This window comes from Rhinatrema bivittatum, chromosome 2 (assembly GCF_901001135.1).
Source record: "Rhinatrema bivittatum chromosome 2, aRhiBiv1.1, whole genome shotgun sequence".
NCBI lineage: Eukaryota > Metazoa > Chordata > Amphibia > Gymnophiona > Rhinatrematidae > Rhinatrema > Rhinatrema bivittatum.
Genome location: NC_042616.1, coordinates 476,568,808 through 476,589,749, shown reverse-complemented (window position 1 = coordinate 476,589,749; position 20,942 = coordinate 476,568,808).

Here is a 20,942-nt window from a genome sequence, read left to right as displayed (position 1 = left end):
TATGATATTTAACCGTTAATAAACAAGCAGTTAATAAATCAATGAATAACATGGAAAAATATGAAGTCAATATGAGTATATGTATGTAGTATGTATGAATTCAGCATGTGTAAATTTCTGATTGAATAAAATAATAGATCTGAATAAAAAACTGAATAAAAAACATTATTGTTGATCGCCTATAGAGGTTTAACTTTTCGTTAGTCTCAGACCCCGACTTTATAAAATTTCTACAAGAAAAGATTAAGGGATACTTTATTTTTTGGACCCAATCAGAAATATTGCTTGCTACACTATGGGACGCTTTTAAAGCCACTATTCGCGGAGATATTTACTCCTCACACCATCGGAAGCAACAAAAAATAGAAATAGAAGCTCTCCAAACAAAAGTAGTCACACTCAAAGCTCAACATATACAGAACCTGAATAAAACTTCTTTGGATGCTGTCTTGAAAACCAAATTTCAATATAATAAGATGCTCAGCGCAAATGTTCTTCTTCATTCTGTTCATGCCAATGCTTCCTATTATGCTGAAAACAATAAATGTGGACATTTATTGGCTACTTATTTAAAGAAACGTGGGGAAAAAAAGAGGATCACTGTTATCAAGTCCCCCTCTAATCAACCTTTGTCTCAGGATGATGCCATATTGAAAGCGTTCATCGATTTTTATGCTAAGCTTTATCAAACAGAAACGATTGCTACTGCGGATGATATCCACTCTTTCTTCTCTACAATCTCACATCCTACTCTCATGGACCAACAGTGTGCTGATCTTGAACGTCCCATCTCCTCCCAAGAAATTGCTTCCGCGATCAATGCCCTACCCACAGCAAGGCTCCCGGACCTGATGGATTCACTATTGACTTTTATCGTGCCTTTCAAAAGGAATTATTACCTCACTTGTATAAATATTACTCTGCTGCGCCATTACAACCATCTCTTTATTCATCATTCACTGCAGCATGTGTTGTGGTGCTTCCAAAGCCAGGTAGAGACCCTACTGAAGTAGGTAATTATAGACTAATATCCTTATTGAACCCTGACTATAAGATCTTCACAAAAATTTTAGCCACCAGATTAGCTGCGGTTTTGCCTTCTTTGATCCATCCCGATCAATCTGGATTTATCAAAAATCGACTTATAGCTAACAATACTAGATTATTTCTCCATGTTCATAATGCTGTCATATCCTCCCCTACCCCAGTAGTTGCAGTCTCTCTGGACGCAGAGAAAGCTTTTGACCTCATAGAGTGGTCATTCTCTCCGCTATGCGTCACTTTGGTTTTGGCCCAATTTTTCTCTCTATGGTACAGCTCCTATATCATTCCCCATCAGCTTTCTTATACGGTAATAATCGTATATCCCCAACTTTCTCCTTCCATCAAGGCCCCCATCAAGGTTGCCCTCTCTCGCCCCTACTTTTCAACCTGGCTTTGGAACCCCTACTCATTGCCATTCAGCAAAATCCCAGATTGAAGGTGTTCAGATTGGCCAAGAGATGTATAAATTGTCTGCATATGCTGATGATGTACTACTGTTTATGGTAATCCCTGATACCACATTTCCTCATCTACTGTTACAGATTGACCAATATTCCCTTCTTTCTGGTTATAAAATAAATTGGCATAAAACTGAGTTGCTACCCATGAATACTTTAGGAGCAATGGCAGATCTTTCAAGCTCCTTGATCCAAAAAGTTCTTCAATGTCTTAAATATTTGGGCATTAATTTTTTTCAAGATCCACAATTCACAGTTCTCAGTGCGGAATCTAGGATTTTGCAATCTGCACGAGATTTAACACTCAGTTGGTCACCACTTCATCTTACTTGGTGGGGTTGTCTAGATACATGAAAATGGTAGTTGCTCCCAAAATTACATATGTGCTTTCAATGATAAAAATCTTTTTCAAAAAGGATAGGTATCAACACCTGGATAGGATTCTTTCCTCCTTTCTATGGAAGACAAAAACTCCGTGAATTGCCCTTACTAAATTGAAATTACCCAAAGATAAAGGGGGGGGGGGGTGAATTTCCCGAACTTCTATGCTTACCATCATGCATTCATTCTACAACAGGCTTCTCATCATTTTTATCACACTGATCATCTTTGGAGTTTACCCCGCTAGTTTCCCCCGGAACACTCACTTCTTTCTCCTGTTCCTTCCTCCTGTTTTCCTGGTATGAAATTATTATCCCGTCATGCTTCCAATCCCATCCTTAAAACTCTTCATAGAGCTTTCTCTTATTTTGATACCTTCTGCTCTAACAATATGTGTTCCTGGGCCAACTCTAACCTATCCCCTATAAGGCACAACAATATATTAGCCGTAGAGGCCTATATGGCAAGTGAGAGGTCTTTGGTTAATTACCTCACTATGTGAGGACTCTAAGTTAATGCAATTTTCCACAATACAAAAGATTTACGGGATCCCTAAAACTCAGTTTTATGCCTGTTTACAATTAAGAAGTGTTTTTCAGGATATCCCTAATCTGCACTCAATGTTTACCCAAACACCTTTTCTCGTACAAATATATCATGACCATGGGATAAAAGGTCATCTAGCATCTTGTCTTTATAAATTGCTAACAGATACCCTTACGAGTACCATTCATACTCGCTTATACCCAGCTTGGTCACGAGATATTCCTGTACCTCTAACTGAAAAGGTTTGGAAACATCTATGGCTTATTTCTATGCGCATTTCACTATCTTCCAGTCTTACTCAGTCATCTTTCTTTTTTATGCATAGAGCATTGTGGACACCATGGAGACTGCATAGAGCTGGCCTTCATCAGTCTCATCAATGTTGGTCTTGCTCTTCACCTAAAGCGACTTTAGAACATATGATATTCTCCTGTCCCTATATACACACATTTTGGAGTCAAGTTTGGCAAACGATCTCTCTCATTCTGCAGCTCAAACAGCCCCTCACATATCCCCAAATTTTTCTTAAAGGTGCAAATCCTTTACTAAGCATATCCCTTCCACACAGGAAATTACTTGATTTTTTGTTTACGGTCGCTTTCCATAACATCATTCCCAACTGGAAGCGTAGTGATTTGCTCTCTAATCTTTGGTGGAATACTGTGTGCCTATATTGCAAATATGAAAAAGCCATGGCTATTAAATGTAACCGCTTTAACATCTTGGAGTAGGGTGTGGAAGTCTTTAGATGATTATACCTCATCTAATCATTAATACTGTCAATGATCCAAGGCGTGATCCGCACGACAGATCATTTTGACCATATTTTCTTTTCTTTCCTTCATCTATTGATAATCTATCTACTTTCTCTTCCCTGTTCTTACTAGTCTTTCCTATCTTCTCCCTTTCATTCTTTTCCTCTCTTCTCATTTCCTTTCTCTCTATACTTGTCTTGCATATTGTTCTAGTTCTATGATAGCCATTTTCCATATGTTATCACAATGAACAGATACTTTTTTAGTGTAATAGTTGCTGCTATGCTTAAGGTAATGGTTTCAAATTACCATATTTATCTGTATTATACATGTTGACTACACCATTGCCAATGTACATGGTTTATTTTTTATCTGTATGACTTTGTAAATGAAAACTTTTCAATAAATAGATTAAACATAAAAAAAAAGTGCACCCTAACGAACCATAACACAAAATATGACAAATTGTACTAGTGCAAACACACTGGACAAACAAGAAATCATGCTTAGTCATTAAAGAGTTAAGCCACATTAAAGAGAAAAACTGTTTATACTTACCTGAAGGGAAACCTGGAGAATTCCAGAATATCCTCAAGAGTCTGTAATGATAAAAGTTAACACAAAGAAACAGATATCTTGAATTACATTTAAAAATTCAACATTTGTTCTCATTAAGAATAAAGTAACTGAGAAAAATTCTAATCTGATAGTATTTCGGTGAGAGTAATCCTTGTACAGGAACCGGTTTCTATTCAAATACTGTATTAAAAAATTAGGGTGAGAGTTAAATATAAAAAAAAAATGTTTTGTGCATCAGAAGTAAATCATTTCTCATTGAAAATACTGACACTGTAGAAATGTTTATTCTGTTCAATAATTACACTTGTTTCTAGAAGTGAAGAACCTGGAAAATTATGCATTTGCCAGCAAAATAAGGGTATTAATTTGATTAAAGAAGTGCCTTTGAGATCATTGTTCTATTTTAATTTATCTCCCAGTGAAAAGACTCTGGGTATTGAAGCTATTTCCATAATATCTTTTAAAGTGGAAACCCTATTAGCTGTACAATCTGGCTACCCACATGACATGCCTGAAATAGTTTTGTGCCCAAGTGTATTTACACGTGTCAGTGGTTGCTGCTATTTCCTTATTAAGGAGCTTTCTCCTACCTTGCTCCTTTTAGGAAAACTGTTTTAAGTAATTTTAGGTCCCACGTAATAGCCCACCACTAATATATGCCTTATTTACTGGTCAATATCAGATACTCTTTAGTTACTGAAATGTGAAAATACCTGGGGATTTAGAATTATGCTTACAGGAGCTGTCATCACTAGAAAAGGATTTACTATTGTCTCTTGATATCAGCTACTAAATAAATCACACACATTTCATTCAGTAACTCATTGCAATGAAGGGCTGCTTTAAATCAAGCTGTTTTTTTTTTTTTTTCTATCATTTCCTTATCCACGTGCCTGGTGTTTTCTTTCAATCTTCCTCTCCTATAAATAATATCTTACTAAATGTTGCCAATTATTTCTTCCACTTTAAATTTTCATCCATCCACTCAGTACCCTTCAAAATCAACTCCTCGGTTCAATTATACACCCTCTGCTTTACTAGTCTCTTGTTCTGATACCATCTCAGTTCACAGTCCTGTTGCTTTTCACATGCAATGAACCAGAACAACACAAATGCACAACTGCCAATCCTACTTCTCCTATCACAGACTCTAACTGTGCCAGAGATAGGATGTCTCTTGTTTGCTCGATATTTTATCTGTTTAGAGGTGATATCCTGGAAAGAGTCTCTAAGGAGAACCTATGCCAGCTTATAAAGAATTTTGGGGACATCAGTGTGAGAAAAAATAATCCAGACCAAAAATATTTCTTACAGTCTCATGATTTATCTGCATTTTAAATTACAGTCTTTCCTGTGTCTTGTGTTCTTTATAGAACATTTCTTACCTTGTGTAAAAATATCTGACAGAAGAGGCACAGTGTTCGACAAAAGCTTTGTGAGTATATTGTAAAGAACATTTTTACAGAAATAAATACTGTAGTTCCTTTTTCAGATTCAGTTGGATTTGTAAAACTGTGTGAGCCCGATATTCAAAAAACACATAGCTAGTTTCCTCAAAATGTGATAATTTTCACATGAATAATGCCTGCAATAAGGAAAAGGGGCATGGCTATGTTAAATGTGCTATTTTAGTGCTTTGCATGGTTATTTTAGTGTAATACATGTTAAAGTTATTGCACCCTGTGATAATTTTATTTTGCAAGCAGTAAAGTTACTAGATAAGCATTTTCTTATTTTTAGCTGCTCCTGGCTTAAGAGAGAAAGAGAGCCTCTATGGTGGCACACATGTTTGTCATCTATTTATACCACTGTATGAGGGTCAACTAGTAACTTGAGGTGAGGTGGTGGCTAGGGTTTAGGGGCCAGTTTTACATGCACAGTCAGAGGTACTAACAGCACAGAACACATCAGTTAACATATGATTTGGAATGCGGCAAGATACACAAAGATGAGATTTTGACAATGTACTCTCACCCTAGCTTGATAGCACCTAGGATGAGTGTGCATCAAACTAGGGTGAGAGTACATTGTAGAAATCTCATCTTTGTGTACCTTTCCTCATTCCAAATCACATCAAATGTTCACTGATGTGAACTGTACTATTTGTACCTCTTACTGTGCATGTAAAACAGGCCCCCATACCCCAGACCACCACCAAAACCTCAACTTGATTTACTAGTTTACCCTCCTACAGTGGTATAAATAGTTGACTAATATAAGCACCTTATAAAGTCTCTCTCTCTCTCTCTCTCATATGAAAACATCAAGGGTGAAATATATTTAAGGCATGTTATGGTAAATACCTGTGCTAAAAATAGTTTATGTTGCAGTAACTCAAAAATTATCTTGCCCTTTTTGTTTTATCACACATTCTATTCATGCAAAATTTATAGCAAAATGATGAATCTAGGCCTAAGTTACTTAAATGGCCAGCTTTCAATTTTGGACATTTAACTTATGAACTTTAAGAGGATTACAGCTGGCTTAATGCATGATGAAGTATAACGATTGTAACAAAGAATCTGAGGACCACACCCTGTTCATTTTAATACATAAGGCAGCTCACTGGGCAGTTGAAAGAGGAATTGCCATCTCAAATTTCCATATCATCTGAATAGATGAAACAGACTGCTTCATTTGGAAGACAACCATTTGTAAAATCTTGCTTCGGCATTCCCCAACTCATGATATCCTGCAATAATTTAAGGCTTCCAGGAAGTGATTCAATAACAGATCTGCCAATCAACTAAACTTGAATACAGTGTTTTACCTGACAATATCTGTAATGATGTGAATGAGGGAGATTAATCTTGTCCTATAAGTCCTGAAAAGATAAAACATTTTATCCATGCATAGGTCCTGAAGAAAAATAACCCCCTTATTATACCACACTTTCCAGAAAACAGAACAATTATTGATTTTTAGTTTAGAATTAAATCAGATAGGATCCTTATTAGAATCAGCCTAGTAAACATCCACTATACTAGCTGACATAACTCAATTTGTGATGAGCAAATAACCATAGAATTAGGTATCACTGAATGGTAGGACATAGCAATGAAAAACTGAATGTTCAAGGGGGGCAGCAAGATCACATTCTATGGAAAATCAGGGAGGACAAGACCCACATCCTTCAGAACAAACTACCAGCATGTTTGACTCAAAAAAAAAAAAAGCTTAATGATATAAATGAAAATCTGGAAACCCCTCCCCCTATTTCCTTACATAGTTTAAGCTTACTAACAGAGAAATGAGTCTTATCTTTCCAAAAAAAATCCCATAAAATAACAGAATCTAGAATCCTACAGAAAGAATCAGAAAACTGAATTGGAAGCATACTAAGAATGCAATTGATTTGAAGAGACATGACCATTTTTATAGACGTAATTCAATCCCACCAAGACAGAAATAGGGGAGACCAATATAGACATAAGTCATGAACCCTACTGAGTAGTATACTGTGAAACTGTATTAGCCACAACAGTCTGTTCCAAAGAGGTTCAAACTTGAACCCCCAAATATTTAATCCCTATATCACTCCACCTAAAAAAAGAAAGCCTTATAATATGATCTATGTCAAAACATATTTAATGGCATCAGCTCAGATTTATCCAGATTGATTTTATAGTCCAACAAAAGAGCAAATTCCTCAAATAAATGCAGCAAAGTCTGAGGATTTTCCATGTATAGCAAAATATCGTTCACATAAAGATACAATTTATATTGAGACCCTGCATATGAAATCCCCCAAATACTCTCATGTTCCTGGATAGCAATCACTAGATGTTGAAGCTAAAATAAACTAACAGTGGTAGGGGACATCTTTGATGGGTACCTCTGCATAACAAAAAAGGGATGATAACATGTCATTCACAAGAAATCTAGCCACAGTTTCAGAATGTAAAATCTTTAGCATACATATTGTCAAATCCAAACCATGTCATCATTTGAAACAAAAAATTCCACTCAATGCGATCATAATTTTTTCTGCATTGAAGGATACAATTAATGTGTGCTGCCTGGAACAGATAGCCAATGAAGAAGATGGTATTATAGTCCAGTATTGTCTGCTGAGTGTCTACCCTGCAGAAATCTACTCTGAGAGCGAAGAATAAATAAATTGAAGACATTGTGTTGCGTGCCCTGTCCAAGGCAGGCCCTGACTGGGCCTAGTCACCTCAGGCACCTATCTCCTGGTTCTGGCCCATCTTTCCTCATGGTTGTGGGTAGCCACCTATGCTCCCGAGCTTTCCCTGCCTCCTCAGCCATTTCTGGATCCTCTGTGGACCTCCCCAGCTCCCAGCAAGTTTCCCTACGTGTGCCATGGGGAGACGCTGCTATCAAGCATCCTGCTGTGCTCTAGGCACTCGCGCACCTTGCCATCTTTTAAAGGGGCCACGGCAGGAATCCAATCCACAGCCCCGGTTGATGATGTCACTTGGCCCTGCTAAATATAGGCAGGGCCTGCCACTAGTTCCTTGCCTTGGCAACAGGTCTCCATGCTTGTCATGTGCTCATTGCTTGTCCTGACTTTGTTCCTGGTTCCTGTTCCTGACTTCATTCCTGGTTCCTGTTCCTGACTTTGTCCCTGGTCCTTTCCTACTCTAGTTTGGACTAACCTCTAGCTTTGACCCTTGCTATGCTTTGGATCATGCTTAAGACTGACCTCTGGATTTGACCCTTGCTGCACTTCGGACCACGCTCAGGACTGACCTCTGACTTCGACCCTTGCTTTACTTGACCTTCGTACCTTGCCTCACCCACTGCCTGCCCAGATCCCCTTAGACTCTTGGTGTCTTCCTGGACTTGGCCTTCTCATGCTCTGGCCTACTACTACCTGGGCATCACTTGTTCTTGTTCCTGGCCCTTCTTGATGCTCAGGTCTCTGGATCCCAGCCTAGTCCAGATCCGCTGCAGTCCTCCTGTTATCTCTTTGGGTTCCTGGCTCACTACCACCTCTCCAACTGGGAGTCATCTGATGGAGGCCCACCTAAGACCAGCCATCCCTGGCACCCAAGGGCTCAACCTGTGGGGAAAGCGGGTTTCTATTGGTGATGCTCCAGTCAGCCTCCATCTCCTGACCAGCTTCACCTCCCGATGGTGGAGACCCATAGGGCCTGCCCTGCAGGTAGCGTCAACCCCACCTCGGGCTAAGGGTCCACCTCTGACACAACAGATTGCCAAGGCCATGGACTCAGCGAAGCCATCCACCCTCCAAGCAATTCCGGGCCTGGCCCTATGTTTCCTCTAATTTCTGACATGCAATGTGCACAAACATTTTGTTGTGTGCAACTTTTACAAAACTTAACTTAATGTTGTGTGTCCAAACTTACAACTCATCCTAATGGCATTAAAAAAGAAGTGAAGACCAAGTGAAATGTTAACATGTTTATATACTTCTTAACTAAAGAGGCTACTAAAGTATAGCAAGTAGAAAGTGTAACAGTTTATTTGTTTTATACCATATATACTGGGTGACTGCGCCTCATAACTCATTTCACAACTTCACAGTCCATAATATTTACATTTTTTCCCTGCGGTCTTTGACATTTGTCCATTCGTTATAGATTCTGTCAAGATCTATATTTCCGCCATCTAGCTGATAGTTCTTCACACGCATGATCATATCCAAATGCTCCATTTGTAACCAATTCAATAATTTCGTTTTCGTAGCTTTCATTAAATTGAAGCCATATTCACAGTCTACACTGGATGCAATGAATGTTCCTCCAATGTCCATCAACATAGCAAGGTCTTTGAATTGTTCGTTTTGAGTTACAAATGACAACACAGATGAAAAATTTGAAACAACTTTGCTTTGATTTTCTCAGCAACAATGAATTTGAAATTGTTGTATTGATCAACTACTGTTAACTCCTCAGGCAGAAACTCTTTATATTGAGCACAAAGTGATTTTATGTTATTAATTCCGAAATCGAAGTCACAATTGACAAGTGACCCAATATCAAATGTAGCCCATGCCTGTACTTCCTCTTCTGGAAACCTTTCATCCAGATGGACACACAAGAGATTGATAAATGTGATCAGCGAGCTTGTGTCAACTGCACTATTGTTGGTTGGTACCTGTAATAGTGTTTTAACACTTTGACTCCACTGAGGTGAGCTTGTTAGAGATTGACTTCTGACCTTGTTCAGTTTGCCTCGAGCTAGATGGTGAGCTTCTAGAGTTGTTAAACCCTTCTTCTGAAGAAGAAGAGACAATGAAGCCAAATCTGATAGAACATCATTCAAAATTTCCAGAGTTACCCTAAACTCAGAAGTGCTCAGCTTCTTGAAAGTATTTGGCAATTGGGTCTTTTCCCCGCTCTTCCTCAAAATATTGTAACAAAACAGCATAGTTTCGAACTATAGCTTGCACAGCAAAATGCCTCAACAGCCATCACACTTCATTTAAAGGTCTGAATGCCACTGAATCATGTTCTGAAGCATAAACAATTTCTTGAAATTTAACTCTTTTCGAAATAGATCTACTCAACATTGAGTACACAGTTCTGATAAGAGTTTCAATGTCTTGCATCAGTTTGACTTCTTTCCATGTATCAGTTATTCCTAAATCTTCATGATGTGCTACACAGTGTTGCTGAGTTAGGTGTGGGATTTCTTTATTCAACTGTGCTGCTACTCCATTTTTTCTTCCTAACATAACAGAGGCTCTGTCTGATGTAAACATAACCATCTTCCTTAAATCAAGCTTGTTTGCTGTATAAAAGATGGCAGATACGATTAAAGCAGCATCACATTGTTCTAATCACAAAATGCCACCAAATGATACTTTGTAATCCAAAGCATTGCTAGGCCAATACTTAAAATAGAGTATTAAGCACTTGGTCAAAGATATGTCAGTGCTTTCATCAACGGTTAAAGTACGGAATAATGCTGAAGAAATTTCTTGCATTATATCATTTTGAACAACGCTGTTGATAACTTCAAGAAATTCAAATGTGTAATTTTTATTTCTCCAACTAGCTGGCAGCTTTACAAATGTGGCCATGTGTTCATTTATATCTGTAACAGCCAGCATAGAGGAGTTCAATTTGATGGCTAGCAAGATGCTGTCAATCAGGACCTTTATTTCATCTGGATTTGAACACTTCAAATCCAGATGACAGCGTAACAAAATTGAAAAATATTAATCCACTATTTCGCAGTGGGTTGAAGAACCTGTTACTAGAGACTCCAGAGGAGTCCCAAGTGACAGTGCTCATCCGTCTCCTCACTGGAACCTTACACGAAGAGGAGGTCAAACTTTTCGTGCTGGAGAAATCCATCCATCCAGTGGTCTTATTTATTTATTTATTTATTTATTTATTTATTTATTTATTTATTTGAGTTTATATACCGACAACCGTTTGCACATTGTGCCGGTTTACAGATAACTTATAACAAATAATATATAGGCAAAGCCTTTACAAGGAACAGTTTTAACATAAATGCAGTAACATGGCAATTAACTAGATAAAAAAGTAGGGGAGGGAAGGGTAGGGATATACGAGACAAAAGGAGGGGGGAGGGGGAGGGGTGAAAATGGAAAACATAGGGAAAAGATATGTACAGGGGTCTTGGGATTGCTGTGGCTTCAGTGTCACTCCACCCAGTTCGACTGGGGAACTTTACAGCTCACCTAGTGGAGCCCAGCCTGTTACTAGACATGCCTCAAGAAGGTGGCACCTCCTCCTGCGATTCCTCTTGCAGTGACTGCTTCTGGTCTTCCGCCCCCATACACAGATTTTGAAGGCATGTTCTCTAAGCAGAAGGCAGATATTCTTCCGCCACTCCATAAGTTCGTCTTATTGAGCTGCTGCCGGGCACCACACCTCCTAGGGGTAGGACCTATATGCTATCTGTGCTCGAAACCTGAGCAATGACTGAATATATCCAAGAGAACCTGGCTAAGGGCTTCATCTGCCCATCTACCTCGCCACGGGTGTAGGCTTTTTCTTTGTCACGAAGAAGGATGGGTCATTAAGACCATGTATTGATTACCGCAGCTTAAATTCAATAACCCACAAGGACAAATACCCTCTGCCATTAATCAAGGAATTGTTTGATTGCATCCAGGGTGCCACCATCTTTACCAAGTTGGAATTGCAAGGTGCCTATAATCTGGTCTGCATACACCCTGAAGATGTCTGGAAAACTGCATTTAGTACCAGGGATAGACACTATGAATACCTTATCATGCCTTTCAGACTATGTAATGCCCCTGCAGTATTTGAATGCATGATAAAAGAAATATTTTGCGACCTCCTTTATACTAAGGTTGTTGCATATTTAGACGACATCCTTATCTTTTCTAAAGATTTGACCACCCACCATTCCAACATTTGTACGGTGCTCTAACGTTTACGAGAAAACCTTCTGTTCGCCAAGCTCGACAAGTACCTCTTTGAAAAATCAAGTTTACCATTTCTAGATTACATTATTTCTCAGTGAGGTTTCACCATGGATCCTAGCAAATTAAAGGGTATTCAAGATTGGCCCCGGCCTGTCGGCCATCGGGTTCTCCAAAAGTTCTTATGATTCACTATTACCATTATTTTATAGCAAATTACTTCTTGCTCACAGCGCCCCTCATGGCTCTGACCCGTAAAGGCAGCGACACTAAGAATTGGCCTCCAGATGTCCTTGCTGCCTTCCAGAAACTCAAGGACGCTTTCTTTTTGGGTCCTTGCTTACGCCATTCAGACCCAAACCACCTGTTCATGGTGGAAGTGGATGCCTCTGCCATAGGGGCTGGGGCAGTTCTGAGTCAGCACTCAACCCAAGAAGTCCTCCAACTGTGTTCATTTTACTCCCGCAAGTTTTCGCCTGCTGAGCTAAACTACAACATTGGTGATAGAGAGTAGCTTGCGATTAAACTCGCCCTCAAAGAGTGGCACCCCTGGTTGGAGGGTGCTCAGTTCAAGTTTACAATCTTCACTGCCCATAAACATCTTGAGCACCTCAGACATGCCCAGCATCTCAATGCTCTCCAGGCCTGCTGGACACTGTTTTTCTCCTGGTTTCACTTCGAGCTCCGTTATCGTCCGGCAGAGAAGAACCTCCAAGCAGATGCCTTATCTCGCTCTTTTGAACCTGATGACACTCTGGACGAGCCATGTCATGTCATTGACCATGCCTGTATCTGTCTGTCTGCCACCATCACAGTTCCAGCTGGAAAGACCGTAGTACCTCGCTGGCTTCAAGAGAAGGTCTTGCATTGGGCGCATGACTCTAAGTTTGCCAGTCATCCAGGATGCGCCCGAACTCTGTCTCTCCTCCAACTTTCTAGTGGTGGCCCACCATGTCTACTGATGTCTGTGCCTACATGGACTTGTGTCCAACTTGTGCCCAGCAGAAGCCACCAGTAGGTCGACCCTGGGGCCTCCTTCAGCCATTAACGGCACCCAAAGAGCCGTGGACTCACTTATCCACAGACTTTGTGGTGGACCTTCCACCTTCCAAAGGGAATATGGTCATTTGGGTCATTGTAGAGCAATTTTCTAAAATGGTGCATTTTTCCCCTTGACAGCCTTACCATTGACTCTGGAGCTAGCACATCTTTTCTTCCTGCATGTCTTATGTCTGCATGGACTACCCATGGATATTGCCTTGGATAGAGGTCCCCTGTTTGTCACTCGCTATTGGTGCGCCTTATGCGAGAAATTTGGCATCACCATCAGCCTGACTACAGCATATCACCCTCATGCCAATGGCCAGGCTGAGTGGATGAACCGCTCACTCAAGAATTTCCTTTGTGCCTACTCCAACGATCAGCAGGACAACTGGGCGGAATTACTTCCATGGGCAGAGTTTTCCCACAACTCCCACATTGCAGCAGCCACCAGAGTCTCACCATTCTCTATCGTACATGGCAGACAACCCCAGCTCCTATTACCGATTCCAATCTCTATGCCTTCGCTGACAGCTCAGGCCATGGCAGATGCCCTCCAGGCACTGTGGGCCCAGACCAATCTTCGTCTGTGCCAGGCAACGGCTTAGGCCAAGAAATTCATGGATGCTCACTGTCATCTAGCTCCAGAATTCCAGCCAGGCCAAAAGGTTAGACTAAGCACACTCTATATTTGACTCAAGATCCCTTCATAGAGATCCGCGCCAAGGTGTATTGGTCCTTTTTCTATTACTTGGTGATTTGGGCCAGTCACGTACCAACTCCAACTACCACCAACTCTGGGAATACACAACTCCTTTCATGTGTTATTGCTTAAACTGGTGGTACTCTCCTGGCCTTCACGCAAGACTCCAGGAACTACCCAGGTTGCAGCCGAGAATGATACCACGTATCAGCTATGTGAAGTTCTTGATGTTCGCAGAAGAGGCCGACACTGGGAGTATCTTCTCTTCTTGGAAGGTTACAGTCCTGAGGAGAACTCGTGGGAGCCTGCTAGGAACATTTTGGACACGGGTATTCTCCTCTGATTCCACTGTGCCCATCTGGACAAACCCAGGCCTCCAAGAGGGGGGCGCAAAGGGGGGGTACTGTTGTGTGCCCCATCTGCGGCAGGCCCGGTCCTGGCCTGTTTTCCCTCATGGCTATGGGCAGCCACCTATGTTTCCAAGCTTCCCTGCCTCCTCAACCGTCTCTGGCTCCTCTGCTGACTTCTCCAGCTCTGGGCAGGTCTCCCCATGTGTGCCGCGGGGAGACGCCACCATCCAGCATCTTGTTGTGCTCTAGTGCATGCACATACACCTTGCCATCTGGTGGGAGTCCAACCCACAGCCCCGGATGATGATGTCACCAGGCTCTGCTCTATATAGGCAGGGCTCGCCACTAGTTCCTTGCTTTGGCAATAGGTCTCCCTGCTTGTCGTGTGCTCATTGCTTTGACCTTTGTTATGCTTCGGACCACGCTTAGGACTGACCTCTGACTTTGACCCTTGCTATGCTTCAGACCACGCTCAGGACTGACCTCTGGCTTTGACCCTTGCTATGCTTTGGACCACTCTCAGGACTGACCTCTGGCTTTGACCCTTGCTATGCTTTGGACCACGCTCAGGACTGACCTTTGGCTTTACTTGACTTCTGTACCTTGCCTCGCCCACTGCCTGCCCAGACACCCTTAGTGTCTTGGTGTCTTCTTGGACTTGGCCTTCTCAGACTCTAGCCTACTACTACTGCTACCCAGGCACCACTTGTTCTTGTTCTTGGCCCTTCTTGATGCTATGGTCTCTGGAACCCTGCCTAGTCTGGATCCACTGCAGTCCTCCTATTATCTCTTCAGGTTCCTGGCTCACTATCACCTCTCCAACTGGGAGTCATCTGATGGAGGCCCATCTAAGACCAGCCGGCCCCGGCACCCAAGGGTTCAACCTGCGGGGAACGTGGGCTGGTATTGGCAAAGTTCCAGTCGGTCTCCGTCTCCTGACCAGCTCCACTTCCTGACAGTGGGGACTCTTAGGGCCTGCCCTGCGGGTAGCGTGAACCCCACCTCGGGCCAATTCGCCCATCTCTGATCCAACACATTGGGAAATCTAAGAGCAAAGACTTTGGTATAGATTTTATAATACAAGTTAAGGGGAGGAGGAATAGCCTAGTGGTTAGAGCAGTGGCCTATGAACCAGGAGACCAGGGTTCAAGTCCTGCTGTCGCTCCTTGTGACCTTGGGCAAGTCACTTTACCCTCCATAGCCTCAGGTAGAAAACTTAGATTGGGGATAGAGAAATACCTACAGTACCTGAATGTGAGATCAAATTGAGATCAAATGTCAGTATATAAAAATAATAATAAGGAGAGAGATGGGAATATAGTTTTGTGAAAGCAGAGGGTGCCTGCCTGAATTATGTATGGTACCATGAGGAGGTACCATGAGGAGCCCCATTCTGCACAATCTCTGTGTAAAGTTTACATATCCAGGACACCAGTTCCACAGAGATTACTCTATAAAATTCAGCTGTAAACCCATCACCCCAGGATCCTTATGCAAACTAAGTGAATTAATGTCTTCCAACACCTTTCTCATGGTGATTTGTCTATCCACATTAGCTATAGTGTCCATATCCAAAAACTGGAAATCATAAGATCCAAAGAATTGTTTTCATATTGATACAAATGTGAGTAATAAGTCAAAAACTGAAAAATAATGTATTCAACATTTTGTAACAGTGTATAATCTCTATACATTGTATGAATCCTAGATCATCTTCTCCTGGCCTACAAATTGTTAGCAAGAATTATGCCAGATCTGTACAAATTAATAACTAGCATTGGAGAAAAATATGGCAGAACCACCCTTTGACTCTAAAATGTATTATTTTGATGTGCAACTGCAACAAGAGGTTCTTATTACCAGTACAGATATGCACTTTCTCTAATGAGAATATTTCTGCCTCTATGTTTTTGAAATCTAACAAGTTTTCTCTGTTTTTGTGTTAGGCTTGCTGACCGCGGGAACCCTCAGTCAGCCTCTCTCACCCTAGGCCTCCTGGTAATGGCGGGAAGCCACTGCCACCCACCTTCACAGCTCTGAGCTGCCGGTTGCTGCTATCGCACATAGTCCCATGCCATCGGCTCTGCCTCCTCTTTTGTGGCCAAATGCCACTTCTGTCATCATGCTGCCTTCCGGCCAGGACATCGCCAAGCCTCCTGCACCCTGGCTTCCCAGAGGCGCAAACACGCACTTCTCTACTCTATTTAAAGGGCATGTGTTGGGAAAAGCCCCACAGCCCTTAAACATGACATCACCACTCAGGGCCTATTTAATGCAAGCCTCTGTATGCAGGTAGCATCTTTGAGATAGGTCTCCTCACTCCAGCAAAGTGCATTGCCTCTGAGTTCCTGAGTTCAGTCTCTGAGTTCCTGAGTTGATCCCGCCTCTTCGTTTATCCTGACTGTCTTCTGCTTCGACCTTGGATTGGATACTGACTACGAGATACACCACCTGCCATGATCCTTGCCTGGATACCGACTATGAAATACGCTGCCTGCCACGACCCTTGCTTGGACATTGTCAGTGAGTCCGCCACCATCTCGATCCTTGCGTAGATCACTGCTGGCTTCCTTCCCAACTTCAGTCTTGGCCTGTGCTGCTGCTGTGTACCTCTCTTCTGGACATTCATCTTCTCAAAGGTCCCACGTAAGTCCAGCCAGCCCCGGCACCCAATGGCTCAACCTAAGGAGAATGCGAGCTGGTAGTGGTAAAGCCCCAGCAAGGCCTCTGCTCCTCATCCTCCTTGCCTACTGACAGTGGGTGGTCTGTGGGGCTCCTCCTCCAACTCCCCCTTGGTCCAAGAGTCTACCTCCATACATTTTGGAAGCAGCATAGCTAATAATCTCTGTTCTAAGAAAGCTTTATGAGTATCCCAGACTATATCAAACTATTTTTCACTCAGATCATTCAACTGAAAAAACTCCACAGACAACTTAGTGATTTTGTTCTTGTAAGATTGCTCTTCCAAAAGGGCAGCATTAAAACACCACAGCTCATGCATTTGGGAAGACAGACCCAGATCAAGAGAAAGGGAGATATATAATCTGATAGATGAATTAAATCAGTTATGGTCTATAGTACCAGAGGAAACAAGGAGTTTGAAATGAAAAACAAAATCAATGCAGGAATAATAATTATACAGAGAAGGAAAAAAACTATACTCCTGCACAGTAGAGTTTAAAAACTCCATGGGTTTGTCAGCCCAAAATCCAAAATTGCATTGCATAACAACTTATGAGCATTAAAGTGTCTCATATTAACTAAGACTTATCCAAAGAAAAATACAAAGGAAGATTAAAGACCCCTCCCAAAATAAGAGATATGTCCTCTTCAAGATACACCTGATGAAAAACTTCTTTAAAAAACACAGGAACTTCAAAAACATGTGATAAATATTAACCAGATCTATGGACACAATAGCCAAACCCCATCTTTCATCTGGGTCGGAACAATGAAATTCAATTGTATACTTCAACTGTTTAGAGAAAAGAATCACAATTCCATTTTATTCTGTTTAATGCAGGGGGAAACAGATATTCACCAACTCAACTTCTATTTAGTTTTAAAAATTCAGAAGTTGACAAATGAGTCTCCTGAAGAAAAGCAACAGAGGGTTTATGCCTATGTAGATATGTCAAAATCTTCGTATGCTTGATTGGGTGATTCATGCCCTTAACATTAAGGGAAACCAAATTCAAAGAGGACATGTCTAATGAAAGAAAAATGACAAAAAACAGGTAAAACAGCAAGGCATCAGGGCATTTGTCATAATCCAAAACAAAACCAAAAAGAGGAAATGACAAGCTTTATCCAAATCCTAATAAACAAAAAGAGAAGAACTGCATCAGTTATGTGCAAACAGAGAATACAAAAGATGAGCTATGAATAGTAACATAGATGGGGGTCCACAGATAGGAGACAGTAACATAGATGGGGGTCCACAGATGGAGAGAGAGAGAGACACCCAATAGGCACATCCAATAAAAGCAACAGATAGGGAAAGAACACACGGATAAAGAGGTCACAACATAGAGCAGTAACAAAGAACACTTTGGGGACCAAAATAAAACATTCAAGTACTGAGTAAGCAAATTCAACTCCCTAAAAAGTTCAGTGCCCATTTAAAACAAACAAACAAAACACAAAATAATGGTTCAGCATGAAAAACAGTCCACAATGTCCAAAAGAGGAAAGTCTAAAAATGCAGAAATCAATTAAACAAATCTCCAAGACTCTTCAAACAGGAGCACAGTAGCTTGAAATATGAATATCTGTAGTCAGGAAAAACCGGATCTAAAGCAGGCAAACAATAACATTCAGGTGCAAAAATACATACCAGATGCAAGAAAAGGACCAGAAGAGATACAGGCAACCATTCTAGCCCTCAACTCCCTCCACCCCCCTCCCCCCCGACACACACACACAAAGAAAAAAAGAAGCTTCATTTAATGAGTATAGCCTATGGGGCGGATTTTCAGCGCCCTGCTCGCCTAAATCCGCCCAAAACCGGGCGGATTTAGGCGAGCAGGGCCCTGCGCGCCGGTAAGCCTATTTTACATAGGCCTACCGGCGCGCGCAGACCCCGGGACTCGCGTACGTCCCGGGGTTTTCGGAGGGGGGCGTGTCGGGGGCGTGTCGGGGGCGGGCCCGGTGGACGCGGCGTTTCGGGGGCGTGTCGGCCGCGTTTTGGGGGCGGGTACGGGGCGTGGCTATGGCCCGGGGGCGTGGCCGCGCCCTCCGTACCCGCCCCCAGGTCGCGGCCCGGCGCGCAGCAGGCCCGCTGGCGCGCGGGGATTTACGTCTCCCTCCGGGAGGCGTAAATCCCCCGACAACGGTAAGGGGGGGGTGTAGACAGGGCCGGGTGGGTGGGTTAGGTAGGGGAAGGGAGGGTAAGGTGAGGGGAGGGCAAAGGAAAGTTCCCTACGAGGCCGCTCCGATTTCGGAGCGGCCTTGGAGGGAACGGGGGGAGGCAGCGCGGCTCGGCGCGCGCAGGCTATACAAAATCGATAGCCTTGCGCGCGCTGATCCAGGATTTTAGTGGATACGCGCGGCTCCGCGCGTATCTACTAAAATCCAGCGTACTTTTGCTTGAGTCTGATGCGCAAGCAAAAGTAGGCTGTTCGCGCGCCTCTTAAAATCTACCCCTATGCCTCTTGTTCTGATAAAAATTTCTCCAAGTCCTTAGGATCCGGGTACTGCTGAGTGTCATTATTATAAGTAACCTTCAAAGGAGCCAGGAAAAAGAGGCACAAAGATGGGGACACAAGGCAAGAAGCTGTTTGTGTCAGTCAGCAGTAGCTTTGGAAAAGTCCGCAGAGATAAGGATCCTCTTGCCTTCTCACAAGATTGGGAAGGTATGTTGAATCTTAGATATGAGCTCAGCGACCTGTGGATATCGGAAGAACTTGAGGACAAATGGTCTGAGAAAAAGCCAATTAGGCAGTGGATAAGAGGACAATTCATGAGCCCATTCAGTTTTGAATGGTTTTGAAAATGAGAAATGCAGCAGCTGCATAATTACCTTTTCCAAGAAGTCCACAGGTTTATTATGCTCAACATATTCCGGAAATCCAGAAATTCTTAAATTATTCATGTGGTTCTTTTTAGCAAGATCTTTGATAACCCGGGTAAGAGTATGTGCCATCTTGAGCTTCTTTTGCAAGGCCCCAGTGGCATCTTCCACATGGCCCATACGTCTTTCCAGCTTTTCTACATACAATTGCAACTGTACAATCTGTGAGATGTTAAGCAACACTTCAGTTTTGATTTCTTGGATCACCATATTGTTATCAGTGAGCATAGCCTTGATCTAGAGCTGCTTAAATACTGAAGCACCCAGCCTCATCCTCAGTCCTGGTTTTATGTTGCTTAATTGGGGAAGGAGGATCTGCCTTCAATCTTTTAATGCTGATTCCAGCCATAAAACGTCAATCATTCCTGTCTGGCCAGTAGACATAATTGCATCAAAGTCTATACAAAAAATTCTCCTTAACAAGAAAAAATTAGATAAATATAAGGATCTGCCTGGGAGTCCGTTCTGTATGCAATCATCCCATAGGAGGTCGAGAGCACCTTCACTGATGTTTTATTTCATTACAAAAACAATACTCTGAAACTCCAATGTGCTGTTTAGGGAAGACTACATAAGAAATCCTTGGTGAAAAAAGTGCATATTAGACAAAGAATTGTATCAGCAGCCTCTGCGTCACCCACAGTATTATCAAACAGATTAGACATAAATATCAGGATATTATAAAGGGCATCTAAGAAAAATGCACCAAGGTCTATGCATATCTGATAGGCACAGACATTGGTACACTTTATTTAGATGGCATATAAACCTAGACTACTATTCTGTGTGAATTCTCACAACTGCAGTGCTTTTTGGACATAGTAACCATAGCAATAACAGACTTCAGGTAACCAGTGTGATTTTCATTGGACCTACTTCCAATTCTTCCATTGAATCCAATCAAACAATGTTATGCCAAAGTTCCCATCTCTCAGAGCCTTGCATCAGAAGTAGAAAAATGTAATAGGCACATCGAAGCTATAGTAGAAAGAGGCAGTCTCCTCTCCATCTCTCCTACTTCAAACTCTGCACCTTCTATGGAGAACTTACCATTCATCTGTTGTAGCAAAGTCTGAGAATACTTTCTGGATTTGTATTGATTGGCGTGGAAGTGAGCTCTTTGTGCTGTGGCATAGTTGACGCAGACTTATAGGTAAACC